The 22,616-nt window shown below is 46.4% G+C and overlaps 1 protein-coding gene across 1 annotated transcript in view; it reads right to left on the reverse strand.

Moving 5' to 3' along the window:
• The window catches only part of apbb1ip (amyloid beta (A4) precursor protein-binding, family B, member 1 interacting protein), a 168,363-nt gene that overhangs the window by 110,614 nt on the left and 35,133 nt on the right, over positions 1 to 22,616 (reverse strand). The gene's annotated exons all lie outside the window — the stretch shown is intronic.

The raw sequence follows: 22,616 nt of genomic DNA on the forward strand, positions 1-22,616 counted from the left end.
TGCACGTGAAGTGTTAAAGGGCACAGTGAAGTTTGGTGCAGCCACTGACCGCAAAGGCTATGTGGGAATAAATTGCAGTCTAAGGTCCTGTCATGAATGGGGCCAAGACTCCATATAGCCAGCCCCTTAAGCACTTCAAAGGGTACAGTTTAAAGAAGAACCATAAATGGTCTTAATGCATTGTCAATAGTATATACTGTTTTGATAGCAGAATAAATATCTTGATTTGATGACACTAAAGATAGAGATGTTATAATTGTATTGTATTTTCTGTATATATTTTAGGAATGAAGTTATTTTTGAAAAATAATTATTATGTAAATTGAACAGAAGTACAGTGAAATCATCTTGTGAAGCCAACATCTCACTGAGCCCAACCCATCTTGCATCTCAAATGCCATGTTAGACTGATCACTCACAGGCACGACTGATCCTTACGGATAAATGTACAAAACTTTACTGAGTTTGGGAAGAGGAGGCTACAGGGGAATAACAAGGGAGCATCTCTACAGACCTGAGAGAAATTCTGACCAAGCTAGAATTTGTGCAAGAAAGATAAGGATGTTTTTTTTTGATGGAAGAGTTTTAGAAATAAATTTTGTCGATGGAAAACTTAGGAAAGAAGCTTTTAGTAGCACGTGAAGAGAATTAAGAACTCAAGCAGCCAAAGCTGCTGAATTGGACCCACTTGGATAAGGTTCCAAATTAATTGTCTGGAATTAGTGCTAAGTGAAGAAAGATTACACCAAGAATCTGCCACAAACTATCAAACTGAACCAAAAAACACAAGACACTTGTCAAGGCACAAGCCACTAAAGGTAAAACAAGGTACACACCAAAAAGGAAGTGTAAGTAATTGCACATTTCTTAATAACCCTACATAAAATGTAAATACAAAAATACCATCTGAGGTAAATATTAATACTTACTGGAGCCATACTTTAGGGAAACCAAAACCGGTAACTCCTATCAACATTTCACAATAATAAGTGAATTAAGAATGATTAAGGATACTTATGCCCCTGTTCCACTTAGGAAACCTGAACGGAAGCCTCTGGAGACTTTGCGCCCTACCCAAGGCTTCCGTGCGGTTCCCAGAGGTTGCAGATGGTTGCCGGAGGTTGCAGGTAGTGGAAGCAGGTAGGGAGACTGACAAAAACCTCCGGGAACCTCCGGGAACCGCACGGAAACCTTGGGTGGGGCGCCAAGTCTCCAGAAGTTTCTGTTCAGGTTTCCTAAGTGGGACAGGGGCATAAGGATACTAAGTCAGTCAAAGCAGAAGATGAACTAAAAACTGTTTGTGGAGATACCTACCTGCCTAGAAATGAGCAAGTACAGTTTCATCCATAATAGAAGATGGGGAAACTGACCTCAATAATTAGGATATCACCTGCACTGAGGTCCAAATAATGTTAGGAGGAACCTGAACAAAACCAGTGATCACTAAAGTAACCACAAACATTCAATTAAGTAATCAAGCTGCTGAGTTACACTGACAGAGTATAACAGATCAAGATGTTAAATCTGAAATCTCTCTGGTCGGCTCCACTCATTTAATCTAGAGCAATACAAAAAAATCAGATTGCATTTATATGGAACTTTTAACAAGGCATGTCATGGCAGCATTATCAGATAAAGTATAGGTGTAGGGCTAGATCAAACTGCAAAGAAAGAAATGGGCAAAGCTATGAAGAATTTTGAAAACTAAGGTGAGCATTTTAAAGGCAAGGTTTTACGAGGAAACTACATCGATCACACACACAGACGTTTTGTTCTCTATATTAATTTGAACACTTATTCCAGCATCCAGCCCACACGCACATAACCCAAGCTCTTGTGAAACTATATATACAAGGACTGTATTTAATTTTTGATCTTTGAAATTAACCTCTATTGTGCTTGTTGTTTGGATATTCTAGGTGATGGATTAGCTGGAATTTTAGGTGTGACATACATGCACCTTGGTCATTCCCAGAAAAGAGGTTCCCCTTGATGTTTGCACATACTGGAAATATGCAGAGGAATCCTATATCTAGTAATCCAGCAGTAATCCTATGCAATGTTGTGATTGCTACGGTGGTTGACACAGGCAATGTAGGCTGAAATGCTTATTCCTGTGTTGTATATTCTATGTTAGAATAGAATAGCCATAGAATAGAATAGAATAGCCTTTTATTTGTCATTCAGACCGAAGTCTGAACGAAATTTAAGCAGTCATACATACAATAAAAAACAACAATAAACACATTAACATCCACCACAGTGAGACCACCCAACATCTCCTCACTGTGATGGAGGCAAAAGTCTTAGGTCTGCAGTCTCTTCCCTCCTCTTCTCCCTCTGCGCTGCGGTGATACCCCCCCGGGCTATGTTATAACAGTCCCGCGGCTCAACACCGCGGCCCGGGGTGGTCGTAGCTGCCGCCCACCCAGTCCTGCAGAAGCAGCTGCTGGCCCGCGGCCGAACGCCGGACTCAGGCCACCGCCGCCAGAACACCGTCCCAGCCACCCTCACGTGAGTAACTGTCGACTTCAGCCTCGGGCCGGGCTGCCCCGACATGGTCGCCGAACCTCCCCCGGACCGGGCCGCCCCGACTCGGGCGTTGCTTCTTCCCCGGACCGGGCCGCCCCGACTCGGGCGTTGCTTCTTCCCCGGACCGGGCCGCCCCGACTCGGGCGTTGCTTCTTCCCCGGGCCGGGCTGCCCCGACTCGGGCGTTGCTTCTTCCCCGGGCCGGGCCGCCCCAACTCGAGCGTTGCTTCTTCCCCGGGCCGGGCCACCCCGACATGGGCGCCAAGCCTCCCTCGGGCTGCGAGCGCCGCATCTCCCCGAGCTCGGCCACTCCGACGGGAGCCTCGTTCCATCTCGGGCTGGCCGCTCCTCTCCTGTGCCGGACCGCCCTCACGGGAGCGAACTCAGGGCAAGTCCTGACGGTCTCTGCCTCCGGAGCCTTGAGGTTGTCAGCTCCATTTAGGCCTCAGCGCCGACGGAGGCAGAGAAGGGGAATACGACAGAAAAGTCGCATTCCCCCGCAGGGAGAGACTGCACACCCCGTTCCACCCCCCCTCCTCCACAAAACACCACTAAAAAAAACAAAAACTAGACTAACCAAACAAAATAAACAACACAAAAAACACAAAACAAACAGGACTGCCGATGAGCCGCTGCAGCCAGAGCCGCGCCGCCACTTCCAGAATGTTCTAATGTTGATCAAACGGGATTCCTGTTAAATTGGACTTAGCCAATTGACATTATGTGCAAAATATGTTTGGAAACCTAATGTTTAGCAGATGGGATTATCACCAGGTTTGATATTTAAATATACCATTAGCTAGTTACAGATTTGCAGGCGATTGATTGGACGATGAGTTCGATATCTCTCACTTCATAGCTAATTTTGGAGTTACAGAATATTGACGTAATCTCCTAATTTTAACAAAAATCTAGAACCACTGGATGAGGAGCATCCTGGTGATCATTCATTTGTGTTGACAACATGATAGAGGGACTGAGGAGAGGGTCGCTGAGCAAAGTTATCTGCTCCAATTGAGCCGAAGGTGAGGCTGGATCGGTAGTAAGGAAGGCAAATTCAATGCTAGCATTTACATCAAGAGGACTGGAATACAGAATCAGAGATGTGATGCTGAGGCTCTATAAGGCGCTGGTCAGGCCACATTTGGAGTACTGTGAGCAAATTTGTGGCCCATATCTGAGGAAGGATGTGCTGGCTCTGGAGCGGGTCCAGAGGAGGTTTACAAGAATGATTCCAGGAATGAGTGGGATATGAGTAGCATATGATGAGCATTTGACAGCACTGGGCCCCTACTCGCTGCAGTTTAGAAGATTGAGGGTGGACCTCATTGAAACTTACAGAATAAAGAAAGGCATAGATAGAGTGGATGCGGAAAGGATGTTTCCACTGGTGGGAGAATCTAGGACCAGAGGTCATAGCCTCAGAATTAAAGGGCACTCTTTTAAAAAGGAGGTGAGGAGGAACTCCTTTAGTCAGAGGGTCATTAATCTGTGGAACTCATTGCCACAGAGGCCAAATCAGTGGATATGTTTAAGGCAGAGATAGACAAGTTCTTGATTAAAATGAGGGGAGATAGCAGGAAAATGGGATTAGGTAGCAGAGATCAGCCACGTTTGAATGGCGGAGTAAACTCGATAGGCCGAATGGCCTAATTCTACTCCTTTAACATCAACGTGAATTTTTGATAGGTTTCTTATCAACGTGGATGAGTTTGAGATATTCTTCAATAGCTACCACAACAGGTGTGGTCACCAAGCCCTGCAACTGCAGTCCAAGGCCAGACCGCTTCTCCCAATGAAGGTGATGGTGATGACAAACATTTCATCCCAGTGTCTTTCCGGGCTGACAATGAGTACACAAAGCGACAGTTCCAGTGTCATCTTTAAATTGGTGGCACGGTGGCGCAGCAGTAGAGTTACAGTGCCAGAGACCCGGATTCATAGAAACACATAGAAACATAGAAATTAGGTGCAGGAGTAGGCCATTCGGCCCTTCGAGCCTGCACCGCCATTCAATATGATCATGGCTGATCATCCAACTCAGTATCCCGTACCTGCCTTCTCTCCATACCCTCTGATCCCCTTAGCCACAAGGGCCACATCTAACTCCCTCTTAAATATAGCCAATGAACTGGCCTCGACTACCCTCTGCGGCAGAGAGTTCCAGAGATTCACCACTCTCTGTGTGAAAAAGGTGTGTTCGATCCTGATTACTGGTGGAGTTTGTACGTTCTCCCCGTGACCTGCGTGGGTTTTATCCGGGTGCTCTGGTTTCCTCCCACACTCCCAAGACGTACAGGTTTGTAGGTTAATTGGCTTTGGTAAAATCGCAAATTGTCCCTAGTGTGGTGGATAGTGTTAGTATGCGGGATTCGCTGGCCAGCACAGACTCATTGGGCCGAAGGCTCTATCTCTAAATTTGCCGATGACACCACCATTGTTGGACGAATTACAGGTAATGATGGGACACAGTTAGGAGGGAGATCAATTGACTGATTAAATGGCACCAGAACTCCTAAAGTCAGCACGACCAAGGAGCTGATTGTTGATTTCGGAGCACGGAGCTAAGGATCCACACGCTCTATAACACGCATGAGACTTAAACTGCATAGAACAGTCCATCAAGTCAAATCCATCATGTTTTTAAAGGTTTCAAGGTTTGGACTCTTGACTTTTGACCATTCAATCATGGCTGATCTATCTTTCCCTCTAAATCCCATTCTGCCACCTTCTCCCCATAACCCCTGACACCCTTACTAATCAAGATCTGCCTAAAAATATTGAATTGGCCTCCACAGCCGTCTGTGAATTAACTCATTGAAATTTATGGAATTCTTACGAATGCAGGAAAGAGGCCTCCTCAGACAGAAGGGTCTAGAACCAGTCTCAAAATTAAGTGGTAGTCCAGTTATACTGAGCGAAGGAGAACTTTCCCATTGAGGATGGTGAATGTTTGGATTTCTGTATCCCGGAGGGCTAAGGAAGCTCAGCTGTGAGTATAGCAGGAATCATCAATACTTGGCATGGCACTTGCTCTGCCCAAGATCAGCATATGCAGCATAGTCCATCGCACAAAAGAGCTACGCCTCTCCCCCCCACCCCCCCTCCCCCCCTTGAGTCCATCTACACCAAGCTGCCTCAGAAAAGCAGCCAACATAATCAAGGTCCACTCACACCCCAGTCCTTCTCTCTTTCTCCCCCATCTGTCAGGCAGATGACACAAAAAGCTTGAAAACACCTGCCACCAAATTCAAGAACAGCTTCTTCTGTTATCAGACTCTTGAACTCTCAGAAAACTAAGGATGTATTTACGATCTGTATTGAACTCCTCTCTACCAGTAATTGAAGTGAACTAATTGCAGCCAAGCTCGGTCTGAGAGAACAGCCGGTAATGTTGCAACATGTGTTGGAATTTGCAATATGTGAGAAAAACGTCAAAATCTTTCCTCAGAAGAATAGAACATTTACATGCAAGCAAAATTCCGAGATGCTATGCTTATGCTTTTGGGACTAACATACTTCTGAAAGGTAGTGGTTAGAAATGCCACATGTCTATTTAAAGATTTTTTTTTGTCGCATTTACATGATTTTAATTTTATTTTAAGGTCAACTAGTTCTCTATTTTGCCTGCACTCTGATTGCCCCTATAGGTGCCTACATGCATTTTACAGTGACAAAGTCAGAGCAAAGAACCAGGCTGGCCATAACTATGCCGTAATATTTGCCCATCTACACTATTCCTGTTTGCCTGCATTAGGATTATTTATTCTATGGCTTGCCTATTTGAGTGCCTGTCGAAATTGTAAACACAGTAATTGTATCAGGTCCCCCCATCACCTCTGGCAGAGTGGTACAGACATCAACTACTTTGTGTGTGAAAAAGACATAGTCAATATTTTGGGTTGGAGATCCTTGAGCGGAACTCGCTATCAAAACATGGAGGGGACGGGGGACACCATTTTTTGGTAGCCACGCGCGCATGCGCACACACACACACACGCACACACGCACACACACACACGCACACGCATGCGCGCGAGGCTTCGGAGGCTCAATCCAGCGCTAAATGCAGCTCAACTGCCTGTCTTGCCGGGTTAACAGCTGCTTCTCCGCGCTGGTCATATTTCCCGCAAGTCCAGGGAGGGCTGTAGGTTCACCTGGTGGGACAGGCAGAGTTGAGCTGGGTTTAGTGCTGTTTCTCCGCGCTGGCTGTGGGTCTGGGGGCACCGCTTGCGTCTGACTCCCGACCTCTCTGGCCACCCATGGGGGGGGGCACTTGGGACAGCGCCAGAGACCCATCCGGGATCGATCCTGCATGCGGATGAGGCGCAGGTCTGTGCCACGTCTCTCTCCTCACTCCTCTATCCTCAGTCTCCCCACTCCTCCCTCCTCCAATCATCGCTCCCTCGATCATCAGTCCCATCCCCACTGTCTCGCGGAAAGCGGAGATTTTAAAATCCGGATTACAAAAACTCGGGGGGGATGTCCCCCACCTCTCAAAACATGGGGGGGACGTGTCCCCTCTGGCCCCCCCCCCCGGGTTTTCTGCCCCTGTTCACCATATCTGAAAAGGAAGATACAATAAGCCGGTAAACCTGTAGGGGGGGTGCGGGAGGGGAACATGTCTGATAGAGTAAAATAGTTTGAACAGGGCATAAGCTGTAAACATTGTTATCCGGTCAATAAATGAATGGGGGGGGGGGGGGGGGGGGGGGGGGACAAGCCTGGCAGGTTAGGCAAGGCATGTCTGACACTCCCAGAGAGAGAGAGAAAAATAAAGGAATAGAAACACACCGAGATAATATTGCAGATGTATTTTATAATTAACTTGTCTGAAGTTGTTGGATTCATAATTGAATCCAGAAGGTTAAAATGCGCCCTGATGACAAATGAGCTGCCACAGGCCACAGGCCACAGGCTGAGAGGTGAGAGAGGAAGTGGGATGAGGAAGTAAAAAGTGGCTGGCAACAGAAGCTCAGTGTTGGCGCTGTGGATGAATGATTAACTTTGTATGTTCATAAGTCATAGGAGCAGAATTAGATGACTTCACTCATCGAGTCTGCTCTGCCATTCAATCATGGCTGATCAATCTTTACCTCTCAACCCCATTCTCCTGCCTTCTCCCCATAGCCTTTGACACCCATACTAATTAACAACCTGTCAATCTCCGCTTTAAAAATACCCAATGACTTCACCTCCCCAACCATCCGTGGCAATGAATTCCAGAGATTCACCACCCTCTGACTAAAGAAATCCTCCTCATCCCATCTAAAGGCACCTTCTTTTATTTTAAGGCTGTGCCCTCGGGTCCTAGATTCTCCCACAATTGGAAACATCCTCTCCACATCCACTCAATCCAGGTCTTTCACTATTCGATAAATGTCAATGAGGCCCTCCTTATCCTTCCAGACTCCAGCGAGTACAAGCCTAGGGCTATCAAATGCTCATCATGTACTAACCTAATCATCTCCAGGATCAACCTTATAAACCTCCTCTAGACACTCTCCAACGCCAGCACATCCCCTCTTCGAAAGGGGGGCAAAAATGATCATGAGAAATTATAGTTATATTTTGTGTGCTTTTGCCTATGCTTTCACCCTAACTGCTCCCATTGACTTATTGACCAGATAACCTTGTTTTCAGCGTATCCCGTTGGTCACCTGTGTGGGAATCTTGTCCCTACCCCACCCTCCCTGCAGCTTTACACGTTTCTTTTGTCTACTATTTTAGTATTTTGCTCAGTGAAACAATCCCAGCTTCTTGAGTAGATCCAGACTTCGGCTCAACACATAAGCCAATGCCCAACTAGGAAGATATAAACATGATTTATTTATGCATTTTGTCACAGTGTGTGGATGCTCCGCCATTTATTATCCACCCTGATGGGGCTTTTTCACGGGGCGACGACGCAAGATGTGACCAGAGTGAAGTGGTCGTGGTCTAGCACGATATCATACGATATAACGGGGCGGTAGACAAAGAGTTCCCACGGTACTCGGCATTTCTGTTATTTGTGCGAGTGACTTGTTCGTCTCCCGAGCTTTCCCGTTAAATCTTGAATGAGCATTGTAAACTGTCAAGTGTAATTAAATCATCACGTGGCACAAATGATGTCATAATTTATTTTATGGCACTTAGAGACATGATTCCAACCTCAAACACAGAGGGTGTAAAAGCTGTCTGCGACTTTTTTAGTTTGCAGCTGCAGGGCACAGACAGACTTATAAGAGAAGTTTAAGTTAACTGCAAAAACAGCACTTTTACATCTATAGCATTGTATGTTTTTAAATCTTGGATAACATTAAATGGTTCTCCTGTTGATGAACTGATATATCGTTATATATACTCACATGAGCACCCGGGATACTCCGCAGCCTTCGTCTCCAGCAGGTTCCGTTTTCTCTCCCTGTTTCTATAATCCTCTCTGGATTTATCGTAGGGAATCTCGTTAAATTGGTACCATTCTACAAGTTCCCCCTCTTGTTCCCTGGAGAAGTTATATGGCTTTACCTTCTGCCATCTTCCCTTTACATAAGTGTCTGTAGAGGCTATTCCTACAACGGCTACTGGGGAGGCAATCTGAAATCCACCTTGCTCACCCTCTCCCTGCTCCAAGGAGCCCACAGGCAGTGTTATCTCTGACATCTCCTGTTGCCTCTCCACCTGTCTCTCTTGCTGCGTCTCCTCCTCATTCTCCTGCATGGCAAAAACCTTTCTGACATGCTTTACCCCCTTTCTTTGAGCTTTTCTGGGAGCCATCTCTGCGTGTTCCTGTTAAAAAGATTCTCCAACAATGACAATGAGGTGGGACGTCCTCGATGGACACATGTTCCATTGGCGACATTGAGAACACCTTTTTTACTCACCTTCTGTCCCCTCTGTCCAGCTTCCGGGTTTACCGTTCGCAGGAGTTCCCACGGTAACCGCAAGAGTTACTACGGATATCGCACTGGCCACTACGTTCATAAAATGTTGCAATGCTCAACCACAAGTGTACAAGTCACTCTTGGAGAAATTCAAGCTTGCTTGAATTTTCTCCCGAGTACCCAAGTTACACGATTACCTGCCGTTAGCGCCACGGTGGTCCACGGTGGTCCACGAATGCCGTACTGTTATCGCACGAGGTTCCCACGATGTTAAACTCTGGTTACCTCTTGCGTCAAGTCGCCCCGTGAAAAAGGGGTTTAATAGTCCAGAGGCTGTCAAGCACTTTGGTGGTCTGAGGTCACATACATACCAGTTTGGGTAAGGACAACAGGTTTCCTTCACTAAAGTATATTAGTGTGTCAGATGTGTTTTTACAACAATCCAGTTGGTCACAGTTACCATCATTGCCACTAGTTCACGAGATTGAACCCTGGGATGGGACTGTCATATGAGGAAAGATTGAAAAGACTAGGCTTGTATTCACTGGAGTTTAGAAGAGTGAGCGGGATCTTATAGAAACATATAAAATTATTAGAGGACTTGACAAGCTAGAAGCAGGAAAAATGTTCCCAATGTTGGGCGAGTCCAGAACCAGGGGCCACAGTCTTAGAATAACGGGGAAGCCATTTAAGACTGAGGTGACAATTTTTTTTTTCACCCAGAGAGCTGTGAATTTGTGGAATTCCCTGCCACAGAGGGCAGTGAAGGCCAAGTCACTGGATGGATTTAAGAGAAAGTTAGAGCTCTAGGGGCTAGTGGAATCAAGAGATATGGGGAGAAGGCAGGCACGGGTTATTGATTGGGGACGATCAGCCGTGATCACAATGAATGGCGGTGCTGGCTCGAAGGTTCAAATGGCCTCCTCCTACATCTATTTTCTATGTTTCTATGTTTCTATGTTCTAGTTTCTTTTCTAAATTCAAAATACATTTAAACACTTGAATTTAGATTCCCCAGCTTCCAAATTGGGATTTAAGCTCTTGCATCAATGGTACATAGTTCTGAATGTCAGTCCAATAATCTAATTAACGCCCTCATTCAACAACTATTTATTTTGTACAATCAGCTTCCATTTATAAGGGAAAACATACCACCTATATTTTTAAGAAGAAACTGCAGATGCTGGAAAAGGGTTTGAAGTCTCAAGAAGGGTCTCGACCTGAAACGTCGCCTATTTCCTTCGCTCCATAGATGCTGCCTCACCTGCTGATTTTCTCCAGCATTTTTTTCTACCTATATTTTTAATATTATGTTATACTCAGAGTTTGCCAGCAATTCCTTGTTGAACAGGGAACAAAATAAATAGCTGGAGATGGAATAATTCATCCAGGGGCAATGTCCATAAAAAGCCGGGATGAATCATATTCCATTAGGCATAGCAAAACCAGTCACACCAAGCCATGTCCATAACCCATCTCCTAATTTAGTACAATTTCATGGAATGTCTAATATTACTTCAATCATATCAGAATTCAGTAACACATTTTTACGTGGAGGTGGGAAAGCAGTCTACTTTTGAATGGTGGTATTGAGAAGAATTCAGATAATAGGATGTGTCAGGGTGCATGTTGGTGATTGAGGAATGGCGAGAGTTTGGTGTGTGAAGGGGATAAGATGCTGAAGGATAAAGGTATATCATTTACTTATCTTTCAGGTACTGCAAGGTAATAACCCTGTTATTCTGGGAGTGCTCAAAACCTGGGCATTCTCAGGACAATGTAATCCAAGTTCCCCACAATGTGGCACCGGGAATAATGCATTGGGAATGGCAACTATCTGAGCGTCAGGTTGCAAGGGAGGGTCAAACAGGAAATACCTATTCTTATCTTCCAAGTGACGTGAAGTGACCAGGAAATGCTTCATTTATTGCGAAAAAATGATTTTCAGTTGCATAGTGCTGAAAGATATCCCTGACTCACCAACTTAGCTTGGTAAGGAAGTACTCGATCTTGTACGTTACGTCAGTCTGCTTCTGTCTGTCAATATCACATCATCGATGCCCCGTTTGGACTTGACTGTATGTTGTCTTACGTAAGTTAGTCAAAATGGCCCGGAGTTGTTCTGACAAACCTCTGACGATCACTCTACCAGCCCCAGCCTGTGAGATACGTTTGTGGCTATAGGGTAACTTTTCACTCTTCGATCTTTACCCTTGAATGAGGTGCGCAATAGTACTGATGGCGATGATTGTCTCCTGTGCCTGTTGCTTCATCCTTGCATTTCCTGGGTACATTCCCTCCTCATGCTGCCTCATCAGCTGCATGAGAAATTGTAAGTTTGAAGCTAGATGTAAGTGTTCACATTAATGAAAACAGCACTGGCAGTACAGTTGTGATTATTGTTGGAGGTGTGGCGGTTTGAGGGTTTGAGACCCACGCACTACAGAGGGAACATTAATAGTTAATGGTGTTGGGTAAAAGCTACTCAGAAATATTATAATTTTATGAAGAAGGGTCCTGACCCGAGATATCATCAGTCAATGTTCTCCAGAGAAGTTGCCTGACCTGCTGAGTTACTGCAGCACTTTGTGTCATTTGATGTAATATTATGTATGTTTTGACAACATCAGCGCCCAGGGATCATTTTATACTCAGTGGATATATTCGGCAGGACAAACTGTGGCAGATATAGATATAAACCTAAGATAGACACAAAATGCTGGAACAGCTCAAGGGGACAGGCAGCATCCCTGGATAGAAGCAATGCACAAAATGCTGGAGTAACTCAGCGGGACAGGCAGCATCTCTGGATTGAAGGAATGAACCTGGTAATTTTGAATAAGGTTCATTTTATGTCTTAAAAATGACTTTAAATATGCTAGTGGCCCAATACATTCTTGCAATTCTGCTGTTTTAAAGTTGCGGACAAATAACGACCAAGGCCAGAATTGCACAATACAACACGATTAACCAGATAGAAGTCACGCAATACTGGTCCAATGTTACAAGGCTCAGCTTTGGAAATAGGTTATTTATGTATGGCACACATACATTTGATTAACACTTATAAATATAATGATCATTAAGGAAACTATAGAGATCTTTTGAGTTGTAACTTGTTGGGACGCTATAGGCTACGTTGAACTATACTATAGTAGATTAGCTTTGTTTTGCATTTGTACTGGAACTTCTTCCCAAATGCCTGTCTCAATGACTTTCATCCAGTGGCTCTCACACCCATATTAATGAAGTGTTTTGAGCGGCTGGTCATGCAGCACATCAAAAACTGTCTCCCTGCCAACCTGGACCCACTGCAGTTCACTTACAGCGCCAACCGGTCCACAGAGGTCGCAGTCTCTACAACATTCAACATCGCACTATCACATCTCCAAGAAGACCAAGGAGCTCATTGTAGACTTCAGGAAGTCCAGAGGCGGCACGCACACCCCCATCCACATTAACGGGACGGAGGTGGAACGTGTTTCTAGCTTCAGGTTCCTGGGAGTCAACATCTCCGATGACCTCTCTTGGACCCACAATACCTCTACTCTGATCAAGAAGGCTCATCAGCGTCTCTTCTTCCTGAGGAGACTGAAGAAGGTCCATCTGTCTCCTCAGATCCTGGTGAACTTCCACCGCTGCACCATCGAGAGCATCCTTACCAACTGCATCACAGTATGGTATGGCAACTGCTCTGTCTCCGACCGGAAGGCATTGCAGAGGGTGGTGAAAATTGCCCAACGCATCACCGGTTCCACGCTCCCCTCCATTGAGTCTGTCCAAAGCAAGCGCTGTCTGCGGAGGGCGCTCAGCATCGCCAAGGACTGCTCTCACCCCAACCATGGACTGTTTACCCTCCTACCATCCGGGAGGCGCTACAGGTCTCTCCGTTGCCGAACCAGCAGGTCGAGGCACAGCTTCTTTCCGGCCGCTGTCACTCTACTAAACAACGTACCTCGGTGACTGCCAATCACCACACCCCCCCCCCCCCCCCCCCGGACACTTATTATTTATTTTTTTAATTCAAAATCGTTTGCTATGTCGCTCTTCAAGGGAGATGCTAAATGCATTTCGTTGTCTCTGTACTGTACACTGACAATGACAATTAAAATTGAATCTGAATCTGAATCTGAATCTGATCTCGACCGGAAGAATACCTATGCCAGGATCCTCTTCATAGACTTCAGCTCAGCTTTTAATACAATCATCCCACAGCAGCTGGTGGAGAAGCTGAAGCTGTTGAAGGTGGACACTGGCACTTGCAACTGGGTCCTTAATTTTTTGACACAACGGCAGCAGACAGTCAGGGTGGGCAGTCGGACATCAAGAACCATCGCTGTGAGCACTGGCTCACCCCAAGGCTGTGTCCTAAGCCCCCTGCTGTTCAGTCTGCTTACTCATGACTGTACTGCCAGACTCAGCAATAATTATATCAACAAGTTCGCTGATGACACAACAGTGGTGGATCTCATCAGTGACAACAATGAGTCGGCGTACAGGATGGAGGTGGAGCTGCTTACGGAGTGGTGCAGATCTCACAATCTCACCCTCAACGTGGAAAAGACAAAGGGAATGGTGATCGATTTCAGGAGGGCTGGAAAACACCATCACACTCCGCTGCATATTGATGGTGCTGCTGTGGAGAGGGTCAGCAGTGTGAAGTTCCTGGGACTTCACCTGGCGGACGACCTGACCTCTACGACCAACACCACAGCAGTCATCAAAAGAGCTGAGCAATGGCTCCACCCTCTCCGGAGACTAAGAAAAGCAGGTCTCCCTACTGTTCATCTAAGGACCTTCTACAGGGGCACCATCGAGAGTATACTGACCTACGGCATCACTTCCTGGTTTGGGAGCTGCAAGATAACAGGATAGTGAAGACAGCCAGCAGGATCATTGGTGCTCCACTCCCTTTCCTGTTGGAGATCTATCAGAAGCGGAGCATCAGCAGAGCCATCTCCATTATTAAGGACCCCTATCATCCATCACACCACATCTTCTCCATTCTGCCATCTGGGAAGAGGTAGAGGAGCATCAGCTGCAAAACCAGCAGGATGCTCCACAGCTTCTTCCCACAGGCAATAAGACTGGTTAACGGACTGTGTCCCCTCCCCATATATCGTTCACCAACACATCTAACCTCGCCCATACTTTGACAGCTAGGCACCTGTCAAAGCAAAGCCTGTTCGGTCTGAATGTCTGTTTTTTATTTCAATTTTTAGGCCTATTTTAGATATGTTAATTTTAATTATTAAAGCTATATGTATTTATTCTGTTTTTATTCACTGCACTGATGGGAACTGATTGAGAAACAATTTTTTGTTTCTTCTATGTATGTAAGTACTCAGTTAAAATGACATTAAAGTAAATACGGAATACTGAATACTGAAATAATATTGGATAAAAAGTGAACTGAAAGAGTCAATATCAAATTTGGAATCAACTTGGGGAATTCCCGAGAATCACTTCTGCTCATAAATCGTAGCTGAGCACATACCTTCCTTAACCAGAAGATCTTCTCATACATTCCAGTGCTGCCTATCTCTGGGGAAACATGTGGACTTCCCACCTCTAAGGATGGAGGGGAGAAGTGGTGGGCAGAGCCTCGAAGAAGATTCAGGAAGAGAGAATGAATTTAGAAGCACTTCCCCATTTTAAAGGAGGCAGGGCTGTTAAAAAAAATAAAGCAGAGTTGCAGAAAGGAAACCAAAATGTCTGGAACAAGAGAAGGAATAGCTCGAGTGACTTGTTTTTCAGAGACTGAAGTGCCAAAGTGCTGCTGGCACAAGTTAGAATGAAGAGGAGTGCGGCTTTGCTACTGTTGACAAACCAGGGATGGTACCATCATATGTGCTCCCCCAGTCATGTGGAAGTAGATGGCTGTGACTTAGACTGTGAATGAGACCTCCATTTTCTAAAGCATTTCTTTGCAATGCCTAAAAAGTTAATAACCTCATGAGGCCAACAAAGGTAAACAGTGTCTCCTATGTGAGCATGTGACTGAACTGGAGAGAGATAGGCATTTCCTAAGCATAATTGTCCAACTATGTTTAGGTGCATAAATTTATGTAATAGGAGCAGAAGTAGGCCATTTGGCCCATCAAGTCTACTCAACCATGGCTGTTCGATCTTTCCCTCTCAATCTCATTCCCCTGCCTTCTCCCCATCACCAATGACGCCCTTACTAATCAAGTATCTGTCAATTACTGCCTTAAAAATACCCAGTGACTTGGCCTCCATAGTCATCTGTGGCAATGAATTCCATAAGTTCACCACCCTACTAAAGAAAATTCTTATCTTTCTAAAGGTTATCACTTCATTACAACAAAACAAAATCACGACAGAATTTGTGTTAAATGTATCACTAAGGTAACAAAAATAAATCTCATAAACCAGGCCCCTGATTCCTTCTACCCTTACAGGGCAAAACAGTATACGAATTGGCTGATGTCGTTTCTGAATCATATGAAAACACGGGCGGCACAGCGTTAGAGCCTTCACCTCACAGCACCAGAGCCCAGGTTTGATCTTGACCTCGGTTGCTGCCTGTGTGGAGTTTGCATGTTCTCGCCTGTGACAACGTGGGTTTCCTCCGGGGTGCTCCGGTTTCCTCCCACATCCCAAAGGCGTGCAGGTTTGTAGGTTAATTAGCTTCTGTAAATTGTCCCTAGTGTGTTGGGAGTGGATGGGAAAGTGGGATAACATAGAACTCGAGTGAATGGATGATTGATGGTCAGCCTGGACTTGTCGGCCGAAGGGTCTGATACTTTGCTGTATCTTTCAATTCAATTATCTTTCACACGTAGGGCAGTGGGTGTACGGAACAAGCTGCCAGAGGAGGTTGTTGATGCTGGGACTATCCCAACGTTTAAGAAACAGCTAGACATGGATAGGACAAGTTTGGAGGCATATGGACCAAACGCAGGCAAGTGGGACTAGTGTAGCTGGGACATGTTGGCTGGTGTGGGAAAGTTGGGCCTAGTGCCCACCAGCAGCGGCTGCCTCGCCAACAGTCTGTCTGGCCTTCCTTCTTGTTTGTTATTTTTAGTATGTGTTATAAAGTATGTTTTAGTGTTCCTTGGTTTGTTTTATGTGGGGAGGTGGGGGGGGGGGGGGGGGGGGGGGTTTTGGGGGAATTTTTCACCTTGACAGAGATGCGCTTTTTTCCCATAACGTATCTCTGTCCCCACTGCCTAACATCGTGGAGTTGGCAGCCTTCCCTGGAGACCGACCCGGTGCTCCAAGCCGCGAGAGTCTGCGGGACTTTAACATCGCGGAGTTTGCGATCCCTTTGACGGGGATCAAAGCTCCAATCGCGGGAACTGTGGACTTTAACAGTGAAGCCCACGGTCTGTGGTAAGAAGAGGCCGACTCGGGAGTTCCTGCTGCGGAGAGAGTTTCAACCGCCCCAACGCGGGAGTTTCGATCATTTCGACGGGGGCTTCGATCGTCGGCTGCGGGGGCTTTGATCGCCCCGACTGTGGATGGTTTGACTGCCCCGAACGTGGGAGAACAAGAGGAAGAAGATTGAACTTTATTGCCTTCCATCACAGTGAGGAATGTGAAATTCACTGTGATGGATGTTTATGTGCTTGTGCGTTTGTTGCTTTTCACTTAGTATGGCTGTATGGTAACTCAAATTTAATAGTGAGATTAAACGAGTACTTACCAGTACGAAGTTTGATCTGTATTTTATGAGGAGTTACGATGAGGGATTACGTGAAGAACCCACCCAGCGCGCAGGCGCGGCATACTTCCAAGCAGCGGTGTGGAATCACAGGTAGACACAATATTGAAGTAAAGATAGTAAAGATTAATGAGACATCAGCCCGAGTTTGATCTATACAATGAGGGTGGGAGCGGAGGGCGCGTAATCCCTCATCGTAACTCCTCATAAAATACAGATCAAACTTCGTACTGGTAAGTACTCGTTTAATCTCACTATTTTACTTCGGAGTCACGTGAGTGACTACGTGAAGACTTCAAAGGTCTGTGATTTCAAACCGTGTAACAGTTATATCACTCACTGCCGAAAGATCATCGAGGGAGGAAGTGGTATCTAAAGACCAACGAATTTGTTAGTTTTTTAAAACAAAAATGTTTATTTAACAATAACAAAAATAGCTCCCCTGGGCTTTAAATTATAAATTTGCGGATTCTAAAATTTTTTCCGCAAAGACGTCCTTCTCCATCAGCGGTTTGTGGTAGAATTTTTGGAATGTCGATTCCCTTGACCATCCCGCTGTACTAAGGATGTGGTCTATGGGAACCTGCATCCGTTTCGCCGCTGACGTGGACGCTGCCCTGGTTGAATGGGATTTAAAAACATCCGTGTTAATCCCCGGGGTATTTAGGACCTGTTTCAACCATCTAGATATTGTCTGGCTGGTAACCCGTCCAAAAGGCTTTTTTATGGCTGACCCATAAGGCTTTCTCACTCCCTCTAAGTGTTTGGGTTGTGTCTATGTAATCATGTAGGTGGGTCACAACACATAGCCTAGGTTCTGGAGGGTAAGCCCGGAAGATTAACGGAGAGTTGGATATACCTGGCCTGCTCTGTTTAACCAACCCCGGCATGGTAAAAGTAATGGAATCTGGGGTGGTCACCATGTAGTCCAGTGTTAATTGATGCAGCGACTGAACCCTCTGAGCAGAGACGAGCGCCATGAGCATGAGGGTCTTGATAGTGGACTGCTCCAGGCTCAAGGATCCCACCGGAGGCCAACCTCGAAGGTGTTGCAAAACTACACTAACATCCCACACATGGGTGTATCTAGGTGTAGGGGGTTTGGTATTATAAATCCCTTTAAGGAGTTTGATAACCAGGGGGTGGGATCCAATACTATGATGTCCTGAGGGCATAAGGTATGCGGACAGGGCGCTTCGTGCTGCATTGATGGCACTGTAGCTCATCTTTTGGTCATGGTGCAAGTGGCCCAGGAACTCCAGCACGTCCGTGATCGAAGCTGTCTTGTAAGATGTCCCTGCATTCAGGCAGTACTGTTCCCATTTCCTGATGTAGGTCAAGTACTGTTTCTTGGTAGAAACTCGCAGGGATGCCGACATGGTGGTGATTGTTCGTTCTGATAACCCCAATCCCTGGTAAGGTCTGTTCAGAATCTGGAAACCAGGAGGTTCAATTTTTGATGGCATGGATGGCTTATGCCAGATACCGGGTGAGTCAATAGTTGTGGGTGGCTGTGAAAAACCATAGGTGACTCTACCACCATGTCGTGGAAAATTGGGAACCATGGTTGGGTAGGCCAGTCGGGTACGACCAGAATACCTGAAGCTGAGTCAGCTTGTATTTTCTGGAGTACCCGACTGATGAGGCAGAAGGGAGGGAAAGCATAGAAAAAGAAATTTCCCCAGTCCAGCGTGAAGGCATCTACCGCTGCTGCCTCTGGGTCTGGTTCCCAAGCCACATACATGGGTAGTTGGTGATTTAGTCTAGATGCAAACAAATCTATATCTGGCGTACCGTATTGCTTGACAATTCTAGCAAATATTTTTGGGTCTAACATCCATTCGATGTTGTCATTGAATTTTCGTGACCTGGTGTCCGCCACTGAGTTTAGCTTGCCTGGTAAGTAGGCAGCTGATAGCCAAATATGTCTCTCGACGCACCATTGCCAGATTATAGTAGTCAATTTGTCGCATGATACTGATTTTATGCCACCCATGTGCTGGATGTAAGACACCGCCGTTGTGTTATCAATCATAACCCTGACATGCACATGCCGCATATCGGATGCATATGCTTTTAGCCCATAAAATGCGGCGAGCATCTCCAAGTAGTTTATGCCAAGTGATTGTAGTAGCGATGCCTCTGAGTTAGTCCATCTGCCACCTGTGCTGGCTATAGAGTTAGTAGCTCCCCAGCCTAAAGCACTGGCATCCGTAGTGATGGTTATGTTAGGATTGGTGACGGCGATAGGACTGTAACTGTGCCAAATATTATCCACCCACCACTGAAGTTCTGATTTGGCTTCAGCGGGTAAATCCATTTTACGGTCATAATGCCCCCTACTTAGACGTAGTGCATGTGTCCTTGCTCTTTGCAAATTTTGATAATGCAAGGGCCCATATTGAGCAGCTGGGAATGCTGCTACTATACTACCAATGACTCTGGCTACGTGCCGTATCCTTGGTTGCGGTTTTGCGATTAAACTGTTACAGGCTTCTGTAAGTGTAACTTTTTTATCTCTAGGCAGAGTGACAGTCATACGGATAGTGTCAATAGTGAAGCCTAGGTAATCCATGTTAGTAGTTGGCTCCAATATTGATTTATCTGGGTGTAGAATAAATCCCAATGTTTCAAGGAGTTGTTTAGTGGCTAAAACTCCTGCGACAGCTAGTTCCCTTGTTCTCCCTAATATGAGAACATCGTCCAGATAGGCCACGACTAAATGTTTTTGTACTTTAAGGATTTTGGTAAATAATCTGGGAGCTGTCGTTAAACCATTGGGTAATGCTCTATACTGCCATAGTTGCCCCATCCAGATAAATTTCAGATATTTGTAATGATCCTTATGAATGGGTACTAAATAGTAAGCATCCTTGATATCTATGCTTGCCATGAAGTATCCATTGGAGATCAGTTGTCTGGCAGTGACAAACGTCTCCATTTTGAAATGTTGATACTCAACAGACTGATTAAGTGATGTCAAATCAATGATAATACGACATCCACCATCTTTTTTAGTTTTGAGAAAGATATTCGATACAAATTCCAACGGCTCGTGTCTGGTCCTTTCTATGATGCCTTTGGCCACGAGCCTGTCTAGTTCAGCTTGTCCTTCTACCTTCTCTAAATCTGAGGGAAGGAATACCCTTTGGGGCATGTGCTGAACTGGCGGTTCTATGCCTGATTTGAATTCAATTTTGTATCCACTGATACTGTTGAGTATAAACTCGTTGTTAGTAAGGGAGCACCAAACATGTTTGAAGAACCTCAAACGCCCTCCTGTTAATACAACACCCTTTGTCTGTGTATGTCGACAGGAACCAGACCCACCTACCTCCATGTTTATTTCTGGGAGCGTTTCCGATGGGTTTGGCCCGAGGGTGTCCTTGTTGGTGCTGCGGTGGGGCGGCGTATCTTCCCACGGCTCCGCCCTGGGCCCCGCTCTAAAAAAGAGCTCTGGGGGTAGTGGGAGGCGGTCACCAGGCTTTCACCAGCTCGGTACCTACTGGTGGATGCCAAGGCGTGCTGCCAACTGGGTGTCTTCACCCTGCTCGGTCCTGGCGCTGCCCTCATAAGGCCAACAGGTTTGGCCGCCTCTTCCAGTTCCTTGAGCTTTTTTTGCCAAGTCTGCTCCGAATAGCAGCGCCTCCCTTTCTGGCGCCGGAGCTTTGCAGAGGCCCGCGTATTTGGGGTTGATGTTTTCACGCCGTAGGTTATTGAGCTCGTACTGCGTGTTGCACATTAACGCCAGCACATCCTGCTGGGGTGTAGAGAGCTCTGCGTCTCCGACGGACCGAGCAAAGGCGGTAATGGCTGCAGTGTGGAGCTTCAGGATTCGTTGCATTTTCACCTCCTGAGTCCTGATCTGCTGCCCCAGCTGGTTCCATATTTGGCCGTTTACGGTCTTTACCCGCAGCGCCTCGCAGTTTTCTGGCGCTGCATAGGTGTCAAGGGCCTCCTGAACGACCTTCTCCTGCAAGGGCTTGTTGGAGAGCCTGATGATACTGGCCGCCATCCTTGGTGGTAGTATCATCCCGGTCGTCGGGGGCGCCGCGTACCGACTGACAACACCCAGTAGCTCTTCTTCCTCCAGCTCGCCCGGCATACTTGTGCTGTCGTCCGCCTGCCCTTGTGATAGGCCAGCCCAGTCCTGGCCTCCCTTGCTGCCCTCGAACAGAGAGGGAACAGAAGGGTGTGGCGATGGTTTGGAGGAGGCCAAAGCCCGTCCTCCTTGGAGATGCCTAGCCCGCATCTCCTCGTCGAGCATCTGCTCAAGCAGCTGCCTCATGCAGCTGATGCGGCTGTCTCCCCGTTTCGCCGGTGGAGAGCATTCCCTTTCCTCCGACGAGTCGGAGGTCACCGGCCGGTCTGTTTTGCGCGTTGCTTTCCTCCCTGTGCGGGGCGTCGTAATCGGCGGCACAGGGAGCGGCTCGGCTTCGGGTGTGCGGGAGCGTTGAAACAGCTCCTCCGCCGCTGGTGGCTGCCGCCCAGATATTGACCCCTCCTCGGGTGGAGTTGGGCAGGCAGTCCTCCTTGCTGGTCGCTTTCGGGAAGCCATTCTTTTTCCTCCGTTTAGCGACTCTGTAACACAAAAGACACTTACCTGAGGTCTTGTCTTTATGCTGCCGCTGGAGAGCCTGGCTCCAGCTGCTGCCGCTGTTGCGCTGCTGACGTAATGCCGCGCCTGCGCGCTGGGTGGGTTCTTCACGTAGTCACTCACGTGACTCCGAAGTAAAATTGTACCTTAATTGTTACATGTCACAATGACCTTGACCTTGACTCTATGGCTCTTGTACAGATCTATGAACAAATAGGAACACAATACCTGCACAGTTGCACATGGCAGCGCAGTGGTAGTTAGCAACATAGATATAGAAACATAGAAATTAGGTGCAGGAGTAGGCCATTCGGCCCTTCGAGCCTGCACCGCCATTCAATATGATCATGGCTGATCATCCAACTCAGTATCCCGTACCTGCCTTCTCTCCATACCACCTGATCCCCTTAGCCACAAGGGCCACATCTAACTCCCTCTTAAATATAGCCAATGAACTGGCCTCAACTACCCTCTGTGGCAGAGAGTTCCAGAGATTCACCACTCTCTGTGTGAAAAAAGTTCTTCTGATCTCGGTTTTAAAGGATTTCCCCCTTATCCTTAAGCTGTGACCCCTTGTCCTGGACTTCCCTAACATCGGGAACAATCTTCCTGCATCTAGCCTGTCCAACCCCTTAAGAATTTTGTAAGTTTCTATATGTTCCATAAGTTTCTATAAGTTGCCTTACAGCACCAGATCTGTCAGGAATTTGTATGTTCTTCCTGCGACCATGTACATTTTCTCTGGGTGCTCCAGTTTCCTCCCACACTCCAAAGATGTACAGCTGTGTAGGATAATTGGCTATTGTGAATTTTAAAGTGTTGCTAGTGTGTAGGACATTGCTAGTGTACTGAGTGATTGCCAGTTGGTGTGGGCAGAAGAGCCTGATTCAAAGATGCAAGTCTAAAGTAAAGTATCAAGTCTAAAGTAAAGTAAA

Source organism: Leucoraja erinacea, chromosome 2, assembly GCF_028641065.1.
Source record: "Leucoraja erinacea ecotype New England chromosome 2, Leri_hhj_1, whole genome shotgun sequence".
Lineage (NCBI taxonomy): Eukaryota > Metazoa > Chordata > Chondrichthyes > Rajiformes > Rajidae > Leucoraja > Leucoraja erinaceus.